Source organism: Aulonocara stuartgranti, assembly GCF_965226115.1.
Source record: "Aulonocara stuartgranti genome assembly, chromosome: 22".
Classification (NCBI taxonomy): Eukaryota; Metazoa; Chordata; class Actinopteri; order Cichliformes; family Cichlidae; genus Aulonocara; species Aulonocara stuartgranti.
The window spans coordinates 7,574,646-7,586,883 of NC_138957.1; positions in this window are offsets into that span (position 1 = coordinate 7,574,646).

Below are 12,238 nucleotides of genomic sequence, written 5' to 3' on the forward strand. Positions count from 1 at the left end.
GAGCTAAAGGATCCTGTCTATCCCGCAATATACGCTGAATTCTGAGGACTCTCCTTATCAATCTTGCACCTTCCGCAATGGGTGGCTCGCGTAAACGGACAGGATATGACTGCGACAGACTTCCCAAATCCACCTTGGCTTTTATAGCCGTGGTCTCTCATCTTGATTACACAAAGTAATTTACAATTACTACTCTGAAATATGAATTACATCTGTAATAATCACATACATGTAATAGAATGTTAATAGTACATTTCCCTTTTTTAGGAAATGACCTGTATGTATCTGTGTGACATCAATAAAAGGATCAGGTGCTGCATTATCTTTAGTTACATTGATGTTATTTATTTATGGTGAAACAGTGGTGGAATATCGCTGTTGCTTTCGTATAAATGAAGCGGACATACCTGCGTGGCCGCGATCTAATCCTGTTTACATAAAGTGAACCTGCTCCCGAGCAGGTTTACGCTTACGGCTCTGTTGCTATGACAGCAAGTCCCGGATGAGCTTCGGGGAACCGAACGATCCAGGATCACGCGAAATCGTCAACAATCTAATCCAGCTAACTTACTTAGCGAGGTACGAAGAACAGGCCCCAGGTGGCTTTCAGGGAGAGCAAGGGATGCAGTGTAGCAGTGATGGAGTGAGGTGTACTCAAAGTTGTGTGTGTGTGTGTGTGTTGTTGGGAAATCAGTTTTACCCCGGTTCTTTTTTATTCCTCGGGCCTCCAGAGATGCACCGGACTCAGTAGTCATTTTCACAAAAACTTTATTCATCTTTATTCATCTTCATTTAAGCATGCATCTTCTAGAAGGGAAGACTTGCCAGGCCGGTGTCCCTCTGCAAAATCTTCACTCCTTAGTTACAGTCAGCTTTATAGAAGTGACCCCATCATAAAACCCCCACGGTGTGCTGCACACTGTGTCTATGTGCACGAGCACGTGAGTGCCTGTGTGTGCACGTACCCGTATGCCTATGTGAGTGCACGTGAGTGAGTGTATGCGCGTACCTGTATGCATAATAATAATAATAATAATAATACATTTTATTTAAATAGCGCCTTTCAAAGCACCCAAGGACACTGTACAACAGATAAAAACTGGAAATATACACAATGATAAAAATAAAAGATAAAAGTTAAAACATACAGAAATTTAAGAATAGGCAATTTTAAACAGATGAGTTTTGAGGGTGGACTTAAAAAGAGAGAATGAACTAATATTTCTGAGGTCCGGGGGTAGGGAATTCCAAAGTCGAGGGGCAGAGCAGCTAAAGGCCCTCCCTCCCATTGTGATCAGACGAGCAGAGGGAACAGAGAGAGAAAGAGAAGATGAAGATCTGAGGCAGCGGGATGGGAGCTTCATCTGTAATAAGTCAGAGAGGTACGGTGGAGAGAGAGAATGAATAGCCTTGAATGTATACAGAATTATTTTCAAATGGATGCGAAATTTGACCGGGAGCCAGTGAAGTTGCTTCAGGATTGGGGAGATGTGGTGGGTAGAAGAAGTCCTAGTAATAATACGGGCAGCAGAGTTCTGGACACGTTGGAGCTTGTTGATAGATTTTTGTGTAAGGCCAAATAATAATGAGTTGCAGTAGTCAATTCTAGAGATAACAAGATTATGGATGAGAATGGCAGTGGCGTGAGGTGTGAGGAAGGGGCGGAGGCGATTAATGTTACGGAGTTGGAAATATGCTGCACGTGTAATATTATTGATATGTGAGTTAAAGGATAATGTGCTATCGAGAATGACACCCAAGCTTTTCACAGAGGGAGAGATAGGGACCAGCGAGTTATTGATGGTGAGAGAGAAATTGTTAATTCTGGATAGCAGTCGTTTAGTGCCAACCAGAAGAAGTTCCGATTTATTGCTGTTGAGTTTAAGAAAGTTGGAGGAGAACCAAGAATTAAGTTCAGCTAGACAGAGGATGAGGGAGGGTGGAGGAAGAGTAGAGTCAGGTTTGGTAGAGAGATAGAGCTGGGTGTCATCGGCGTAGCAGTGGAACTGAATATTATATTCACGAAAAATATGTCCGAGTGGAAGAAGGTAGATGATGAAAAGAAGGGGCCCGAGGACAGATCCCTGGGGCACCCCAGTGGATAAAGGAGAAAGCTGAGAAGTGAAGGATTTTAATTGAATGAACTGAGTGCGGTCAGATAGGTATGATTTAAACCAGGCTAGTGGAGTGTGAGAGAGACCAATAGAAGCTAATCTGCTAAGGAGAATGGGATGAGAGATGGTGTCAAAAGCTGCACTCAGATCAAGAAGGATAAGGATGGAGAGGAGACCAGAATCAGCTGCTATAAGAAGGTCGTTTGTTATTTTTATAAGAGCAGTTTCAGTGCTATGTAGAGGACGAAAGCCAGACTGGAACTGTTCGTAAAGGTTATTATCAGTTAGGTGAAGATGGACTTGTGAAGCAACTATTTTTTCAAGGATTTTTGAGAGAAATGGTAGATTGGAGATAGGACGAAAATTATTAAAGTTGTTGGGATCTAGACCAGTTTTTTTCAGAATTGGGGTAATAGCAGCAACTTTGAAGGAAGCAGGAACAGTTCCAGTGGTGAGTGAAGAGTGAATAATAGCAGATATGAGGGGAAGGAGAGGGAGTAAGCAGGCTTTGACGAGGACAGTGGGGATAGGATCGAGCTGGCAGGTAGAAGGCTTTGATTTATGGATGAGATCAGCAATATCAGCTAAGGATGGAAGTTGAAAAACAGAGAGGAAGTGAGAAGGGGGAAAAGTTAGGACAGAGAAGCTACATTGAGCATTAGGGTCCAGGTCTAAGTGTATTTTATGAATTTTATCAATAAAGAATAGCATTAGAGCATCACAGAAGTTAGATGAATAGAGATGAGCAGGGAGAGAATCAGGTGGCCTGTTAAAAGAGTTGAATAGTGAGAAAAGGGTCTTGGTAGAGTTCTCACTTGAGCAGACAATAGCAGAGTAATAAGCAGATTTGGTTTGACTAATACATTCCTGGTAAAACAGAACGTGGTTATTAAACATATCCTTATGAATAGTAAGGCCAGTTTTCTTATAGAGACGTTCAAGCTGTCGGCCTTTAGCTTTCAGTAGCCGGAGTTCAGGGGTGTACCAGGGTGCAGAGCGAGAAAAAAGTACAGTTCTGGTTTTTTGTGGAGCCAGGGAATTTAAAATACTACTAAGGCTATGATTATAAAAAAGTACCAGGTCCTCTTGAATAGCTAAGTTGTTAGAAGACAAGCAGCTAGAAAAAGCAGAGGAAAGGATATCAAGATTTATATTCTTGATATTCCGGAAAGAGATAATACGGGGATTGTTAATTACAGAGAGGGTCATGTGAACATTAAAGGAGAGAAGTAGATGGTCCGAAATTAGCAGTTCGTCAGCTGTACAGATGGCGGGGGTAAGTCCAGAACAGCAGACTAGGTCCAAAGTGTGGCCCTTAATGTGGGTAGGGAAGTTTATGTATTGTTTAAGGCTGAAGCTATCAAGGCAGGATAGAAGGTCCTTGGTAAGAGGATGGTCGCAGTTATCCACGTGAACGTTAAAGTCACCCAGCAATATTATATTAGGGGAGACAGTAGCTAGATTGGTCAGCAGATCGGCAAAGTCACTGATAAAAACAGAATTAAATTTTGGGGGGCGGTAGATGACAGCTATTACAGTTGGGGTAGGTCCTGAAAGTTGACAAACAACAGATTCAAAGGAGCTGTACGTAGGGGCGGACAGCGGCGAGACTTTCCAGTTCTCGCGATAGATTATTGCGAGGCCACCACCACGGCCGGACTCGCGAGGTTGGCAGGTGTAAACAAACCCCGGGGGGGTGGAGTCGTTGAGTTGCGAAAAGTCATTGGGCTGTTGCCATGTCTCAGTCAAGCAGAAAAAGTCAAACTTACGGTCTGTTAGGAGATCCTGGATGAGATGTCCTTTGTTCGTAAGCGAACGGATATTAAGCAGGCCGAAGTTGACAGAAATACTGTCGGACTGGATGAGAGTGTTAGCCGACCTAGGCAGACCAGTCAGAACATTGTGGTCAATAGACCTGCAGGGGTTCTGTTGAGAGCGACCAGAGGTGGACCAGAAGAACTGAATTGGTTTGGAATTATCCTGATGGAAATACCGACGGGAGCCTCGATGTACGTACTTTCGACGAGGGAGGAAGGCAATGTCCGTGTGGAAATGAAGAGCAGCCAACGGCGGAGCAGCTAAAGAGAAGCGGAGCCGGAGGAGCTCATCAGCTGTATATTGATGAAGTCCAGTGCCGAGTCGGTAGATCGATGACATAAGGATCCAGACCCACACTGAAAGTACATAGATCCTGAAAGGCCACATCATGGACAGGAACAGCCGGGTAGGGACACCGGTGGGCCTTAGAAACAGGAGTAGGACAAAAGTCCAGAAGTCCAGAGTCCAGTAGCGTTAACGTTAGCGATAGTGGTGAGTGGCGGCCGGTGAGTAGCGGCAGCCAGTCGCGCCAGCGTTCACTCAACCGGAAATTGTGTGAGTGTAACAGTTAAAGCACTGTGTGTGTGTGTGTCTCTGCGTACGTGACTTCCTGGGGGTCATAAAAGTAACCTCACCCAAGCTACACCAAATTCCTTTAGACCACATACAAAACAGAGTTAACATATTACAAATATTGAGACCAGCACTCTGCATCCACTGGGTCGTTGGCCTCTTGTTGTCTCACATTTACAGATCAGGTGGAGAGTCTCCTGCAAACCTACTTCTAAGTTATAACAATTAGGAGTTTTTATTAAAGGTACAAGCTTCAGCATCAGCAACCCCCAACTGTAGCTTCCTGACTCCTTTTATTTATGACACCAGACCCCCAGTGTCCATAAATTCCTTTCTCTCTAAACAATTACACACACTCTCAGGCCACAGCTAAACCAAACTGAAACACAGACCAATCCTTCCTTATTACTGTGATCTAAACAAATTTAACACATTATATTCTAATAATTATTTTCTTGTACTCACAGTGTCTACAGCTAGTATGTGAATATCCATGTAAATGAATACATGCACTTAGCTGGTGAGTTACAGTAGTTCTTTTGGAGTGACAGCTGGCTGCTTCATCTGCTCGCCTGGGATAAGACGCTGTCCAGTTCAGCAGGACAGAAGAATCACACCAGATCACAGCTTTAATCCATCCCCCGTTGTCTTTGACGCTTTCCATTTTTTGTTTTTATCTTTAAATCTGTAAACTCTGTCTGAAACAAAGGATTTTTTGGTTCCTTTTCTTTTATTAATGTTTTTATTGATCCTTAATTCTAGGACTAGAACAGCCATTTATGTTTGTGGTTTCTCCATACTGCCTCACACGGAGTCTGTAATGTTCAGAGTTCAAACATCAGGGATGTGCTTAGCGACACAGTTTAAAAGTTTGTACCCCTGACTGTGATTTGTGCTCTTGTTTAGAAGCTACGTGAGTGCATCACTGTTCAAATGCATTTCGTGTTTTGTTTCAGAAGACACATCAATAAAGTAATGCAGCGAAGTTCACACCGCCTCAGAAGGGCTGATTCTCGCATCATCTTACCTGTAACTTCACTTCAAGTTTACTTCAAGTCTCTTTAAGCCCTGGAGGTCTACTTTACTCTCTGGATTTAGTGAGTTCTTGGATTTTCTACTTTTTATCTGAGCTGTGTCCAAAGTCATCCCCTCGTTCTGTCTTCATTACCTCCATTATAATGGAAGGTTAATAGTAAAGTCACATGTGCAGTATGTTAGGAAATAAATTACAATTTCCCACCTGGCCACCACCACTGCAAAAACCACCGGCAGAGTCAATATATGTTTTTAATGCTTCTTAAAAACTTTAGTACTTTTAAATAGCGTATGGAGACAATTGTGACATTTGCATGTCCGTGAACAATAAACAAGCAAATCCCACAAGAATTTCTAGCCAGCCATGGAAAATATGTAGGAACACATTAGTTTTCATTTGACAAAAGGGAATAGCTCATCATCATTGTGTATGATGTAAATATTTGATAAAAAGAATATTTGCAGACACAGAGTCCAGTACAGTGATAAAGAAACTGAAAGCTCTTTTTGCTTGCCAAGAAATCCCTGATATAGTAATTTAATATAATGGATATCAGTACTTGTCTCAAGAGTTGTGGGATTGTGGGATATCCAGCATAAGGCATCATCATCAGGCTACCCACAGAGCAACAGTAAAACAGAATCTGCTCCAGGATTCTTATCTTGCACTGCTAGATGAATCATCACAAGGTTTGGAAACCAGCCCTGCTCAGAGAAAACTCAGCTGCTGTACGTGAGCATTGCTGCACAGAAACCCAAGTTTTCTCCAACATTAAGTTGGGATTGCAGCATAATCGGGAAAACAGCAGCATCTGTGTGCCTAGTACAAATGGCTCTGCTAGAGACCTAGATAAGCTAAAATCAGGTGACTCTATGTCTTGATGCAAAGTAAATCCCCATAAGTTGATTCTGTTCATCTCGACGTAGTGTTTTTGGTCAGGGAAAATATTCTTTACTCATCACAGTGGTGTCTTCAGTCTCAGCTGACTGCAGGTTTCCCCAACATTTTAAACAGTATATTTGCATAAGGACTGAAACTTGTTATCGGTGGTGCTTTCAGCAGGTCGCGGGGGCAGCAGCCTAAGCAGAGAAACCCAGACTTCTCTTCCCCTAGCCACCTCCTCCAGCTTGTCTAGGGAAAGCCAAGACATTCCCAGGCCAGCCGAGAGATATAATCCTTCCAGCATGTCCTGGGTCTGTCCCAGGGCCTCCTCCAAGTGGGACATGCCCAAAACACCTCATCCAGGAGGTGCCCAGGAGGCATCCTTGTCAGATGCTCAAACCACCTCAACTGGCTCCTTTCAATACAGAAGAGTAGCAGCTCTACTCTGAGCCCCTCCCGGATGGTCAAGCTCCTCACCCCAATCTCTAAGGGAGAGGCCAGCCACCCTTCGGAGGAAACCCATTTCCACCGCTTGTATCTGTGATCTCATTCTTTTGGTCACTACCAACAGCTCGTAACCATCAATCAAAACATTAAATGTTTTGATTTTAAATATTAAAAAAGCTGGAAAAACTGTGTGTTAAGGTGTGTACACGTGTCAAACAGTAGACAGTGATTTCTTATCAAACAGGAAATGCATTGTGTCATTCATCGCTGTAGAGAGTACATGCGCGTAAAATCAGAAAAGACACAAAAAGTCAGAGGCCCATACTATTACTACTTCTGCCACACACACATACACACGCACACTGAAATTACTGTGTCTAATGTGTTCACATTAAGCCTATTAGAGAAAACATTATCTCTTTGATCAGCAGTGATTATAGAAGCCATATATCGGAGCTGCCATAAAGCTTTTCTTGTAAATTTAGAGCGCTTTAGATCATCAGAGGGTAGGGGACTGTTTCCTGCACCACTACAGTAAAACCTTTGGCATTCAACTGGCAAGACGGTGAATGGGCAAAGAATTTCACTTTCTGTCTGACAAACCAGCTGATAGTGAAAAGCATAGAGTGTAATTAGCCTGACTTATACGCCAGTGTTTTAGCACCAGATGGTATCTTGCTCTTTTTTCTCTCAGTAAAGGAGGTGTTGATTGACTCCATACTACTGCAAGTCATTCTAACTGGTTCCCTTAAGGACTGCACATTTAGATTTTGTAGCTATAATTGCAGCTGTGGTTTGCAATCAACAGTTCCACACACAGAAGGGACCTGCATTCATTTATTATGTTTAACCTGATTAATTTGGGATGTTGTAGTGCAGGTACTGTGGGTACAACCCAGAAACCAAAGGAGTTTCTTTCACAACTTCACCTGCTTCTAAGGTGTACAGAGAAGATGATCATATCTGAACAAGTTAAAGCTGTAACATCTTGCAGTGTATAGAACGACTTTATTGCTTGACCAAGTGTTTTGGCTTGTGGCCTTCATCAGTGTCATCATAAGGCATATGAAAACATCAATCATATGACTGCACATACACTTCTACCAGTGAAGCACCATTTAGGATGGGCCGGGCATGTGAATGTGTGGTTCAGGGTCATTCATTGTCCCTGGCAATATGGAGTACTCACTTTGGTGGTAGCTTGCACAGCCTACACTGGAGGTGTGTCTGAGGTGTGTATAGTTTAAGTTTTCCCCCAACCCACACCGGAAAAAGAACATGTTGGATTTACTTAATTTAATAGTGGAAATGGGTTGCACACAAGCGTTTTTCTTTGGCAGAAACTTAAATAACTGAGTTAAATCAATCAACACAACTTATTCATGTGCAATATACCTGTGCATATTTTGTTGGTAAAACATGATGGAAACATGTTTAAATGAAGTAAGTTGAGCTCTTGGAATTTTTTAATCCTTCACGATTTTGTCACTTTATTCCAACACTATTCAATAATTTTACCTCAATACTACTTGGTCACTTAAATACTACATTTTGTCTTCATATTACATAATATTCAACAAAGTCTAGAGTCTGGTTAACATAAAAAATTTAATGGCTTTACAACTAGGGATGGGTACCGGTATCCGGTGCCATAATGGCACCGGTTCTGACATAAACGTTAGTAACCAGACTGAAAAGCAGCGCACATTTTGGTGCTTTTTTCCCCCCTGAGATGTCATACACTTTGGATTCTAGCCAATCATTTTGCCTTTCCGAGGATAGTAGGCGGGCCCAGGTACGTACGTTCTTTTAGAGCAGAGCTACAGATTAAAAATGCCCAAGGCCAAGCAGTCAAAAGTCTGGCTGTACTTCACAGCAAAAGATGCAAACTCAGTAATCTGCAACAAGTGCTTTAAGGTGATACTGTGCAAAGGAGATAACACCTCGAATCTGATGAAACACCTGGCGACGCATAGTGTTTTTTTAAAAGCCGAGAAATGCACGGCATTTGATACTGTAGCTTGCTGCAAGACCGAGCACCGAGTGAGGGTGTGGTGTCTGTTATCGGACTCGGAGTTAGCAACATCCCCCAAGACCCCGAAGAGTAGAGTCCTGGCCCCTAACCCTGCCAGTGTAGCAGAAATGATGATGGATGATGATGCGTGAGTAGCTTAATGTTGTTCGTGTGTAATTTATGTTGAGTAGGCTAGCCACGTTATTAAATTAATGATTTAAGATGAACTAGCAAACATCGTCGTAGTTACATGCAGCTGTCTTCTTGTTTGATGGCAGATACTCCCTTCACCCTGGCAAAAAAGGCTAAAATGACCAAAGAAAAAGTGGAAAACAGCTCAACATGAGAGGTTTTTGGACAAAGTTTGTGTTCTCCATTCTTTAAGCACCGGTTCGAGCACCATTTAAGCACCGGAGATCGCATGAGATGTCAAACTGCAGGAAAATCACTGGAGTTATAAGAGGCAGACAACTACACACACACCACGTGTATGCTATCACTATTTATTGTGGTTTAACCTGTCAAGGACAAAAACATACAAAAAATTCTGCATCAAGCCTTGAAATCATAGCTTTCCTACCTTTGTTAAGTCTGGATTGGTGGCATGGTGGTTAGTTAGTGCTGCTGCTTTACAGTAAGCAGGTCCTGGGTTCAAATCCACAATCTGGCTAGTTTGCACTGCAGTTGTTAGAGTTCGGTTAATTGGTGATTCTAAATTACCTGTCAATGTAAGTGCAAACGGTTGTTTGTGATAGGCTTGTGAGCTGTCCAGGGTGTACCCTGCCTTGTAACCTATCTTTTCAGGGTTATTTCCCAGCCACCCTGCAACCAGGATAAAGATAGGAGGATGGCAGTTGCTGTTTCATGGTAACCAGACTTTAGACTTTGTTGAACATTATGTAATATGAAGACAACATGTACCAATACTACTTGGTATTTAAGTGACCAAGTATTATTGGGGTAAAAGTTTTTTACCCCAAGAGCTCAACTTACTTCATCTAAACATGTTTCAATCGCATTTTATGAACACAAAATGCACATGTTTATTGAATATGAAAAAGTTGTGTTGATTTAACTGTGTTGTTTAAGTTTCTGCCAAAAGCAAAACATTTGTGTGCAACCAATGTCCACTATTGAATCAAGTAAATCCAACATGGCCTTTTTTTCAGTGCACAACAACAGTCGCCTCAAGGCGCTTTATGTTGTAAGGTAAACCCTACAATAATAGATACAGAGGAAAAACCCAACAATCACATGACCCCCTGTGAGCAAGCACTTTGGCAACAGTTGGGAATAAAAACTCCCTTTTAACAGGAAGAAACCTCCAGCAGAATCAGGCTCAGGGCGCAGGGCCATCTGCCGCAACCAGTTTGGGTGAAAGAAGGAAGAGAGGATAAAAGACATGCAGAGGAAGAGAGCCAGAGATTAATAACAAGTATGATTTAATGCAGAGAGGTCTATTAACACACAGTGAGTGAGAAAGGTGACTAACAAGGGAGCTACCAGGAAGGGTAAACTGGCCAAATTTATCTTTACAACCAATCAATCCATTTTTAATTAAATTTCTAATTTCTAATCAATTTTAAAAAAAAAACACTTCTAACCAGGGGCGATTCCAGGATCAAACATGTAGAGGGGCTCAGCCCTCTACATAATGTCATCCAAACAGTTCCTTGCAATTAACATTAATAACAAGTGCTGCTTGCAGATGAAACCTTTTATAATATAATTAGTTGGATGATCTATTGTAGTGTCTAAGGCTAATTCAGAATGAATTATCTCATCGTTTTTAGGTTGGAACATTTCGTTGTCAAAGCTAAGGCAAAGGCTCATTCATGTTGACCACAGTTATCCAAAGCAAGTTAAAGAAAAATTGGGACCAAAGCAGATAAGAGCACAGCATTGTTCCAGTCTTTTAAACATCAAGCAATTAAAGCAGCATTATTCAGTGCATCACTGAATAATCGCACTGCTGCTCCGTACACCTGGACAAGAAGCAAACGGATAGAAGAGTTGCCTTAACTTTAAAGTTTTCAAGTTCATACTAACACTAATTTTATTGTGAAAACTCAACACAGGGCATCACGTACCTCAGTTTCAACAGTGGAGAACTGCTTTTGTTGATAGTTACAGCAAAGAGTGACAGGAAGGGGGAAGATAAGTGGCAAAGGACCGTAGTTCCGATTCAGATCCGGGCCAGCCTCTTTCAGCCTAACAGCATATGGTTGCCTGCTCGTCCCAGAAAACCCGGAAAACTTCAGTATAGTGACACCCCATTTAGAGTTGTATGAATCCTGTAATATGCTGTCATTCATGTCACTGAATGATTATAATGTAAGTAGTTATAAGAGGAAGTTGGGGAGAATTCACATTTGATAACAGCATAACTCTTATTTATATGAAATCATCATCAGTAAAGGTTGGAAAAGCAGAAGCTATCTTGGCATTGACACTGTGACTTTGACTACATGTCCACCTGTTTCCTTTTGCTCTTTGCCTTTTTGTGCGGTACAAATGTCACAAAACACATAAAACTTTATTCCAAATTCGGACCAAAGTTTTATTGCAGTCCAGAGCTTAAGTCTTTACCCAATTAAAGCCAATAATTGAAATATGCAGCTCTCAGATTTGTAAATGTTGCCTCTTATGGCTAATATGGTTATGGATGCTGAATGAACAGACTGTTACAGGAGGCTGGGGACATGTAATCAGCTAAGGGATGAGGGCTGACTGGTGAAAACTACGCTGCCACAGCACAATTATGAAATCAAATCAACCATAAAAGAAGATTTGGAAAAGGGCCATCTAATAGACCCAGAATGAAACAAAACCATAATTAATAGGAGAAGAATTGTCACGGCGGAGTGCGCCGGTGTGTAATGGAAACAGGACCCAAAAGCAGATGATGACGAGGAATTGTAATGATTAACAGAAAAGTGAACCTTTATTGCGATGACGGCAGGGAATGAACCAAGAGACCAAAACAAACAGGCAAAACACTAAGAAACAAAATACTAAACGGTACTGAGACCAAAACCTAAACTATGACTGTGGTGGAAAATAACAAGCAAAGACCATGACTAAGACTAATAATACATAACAGACGAAAACTAGAACTATGACTGAGGTGAGGTAAACAGGCTAAGACCATGACTATAACTGTAACTCTGGTGAGATTAAACAGACGAACCGACAATGGCATGAAGAAAACAAAAGGCTTAAATACAGACATGAGGTGATCAGGGGAAGTGGGAACACATGGGGGAACAGCTGACAGACATAAACCTAATGACAGGACCAGGAGAGGAAAGCTAAATGCAATGAACAAAGAACACATGACATTGTCAGAATAAA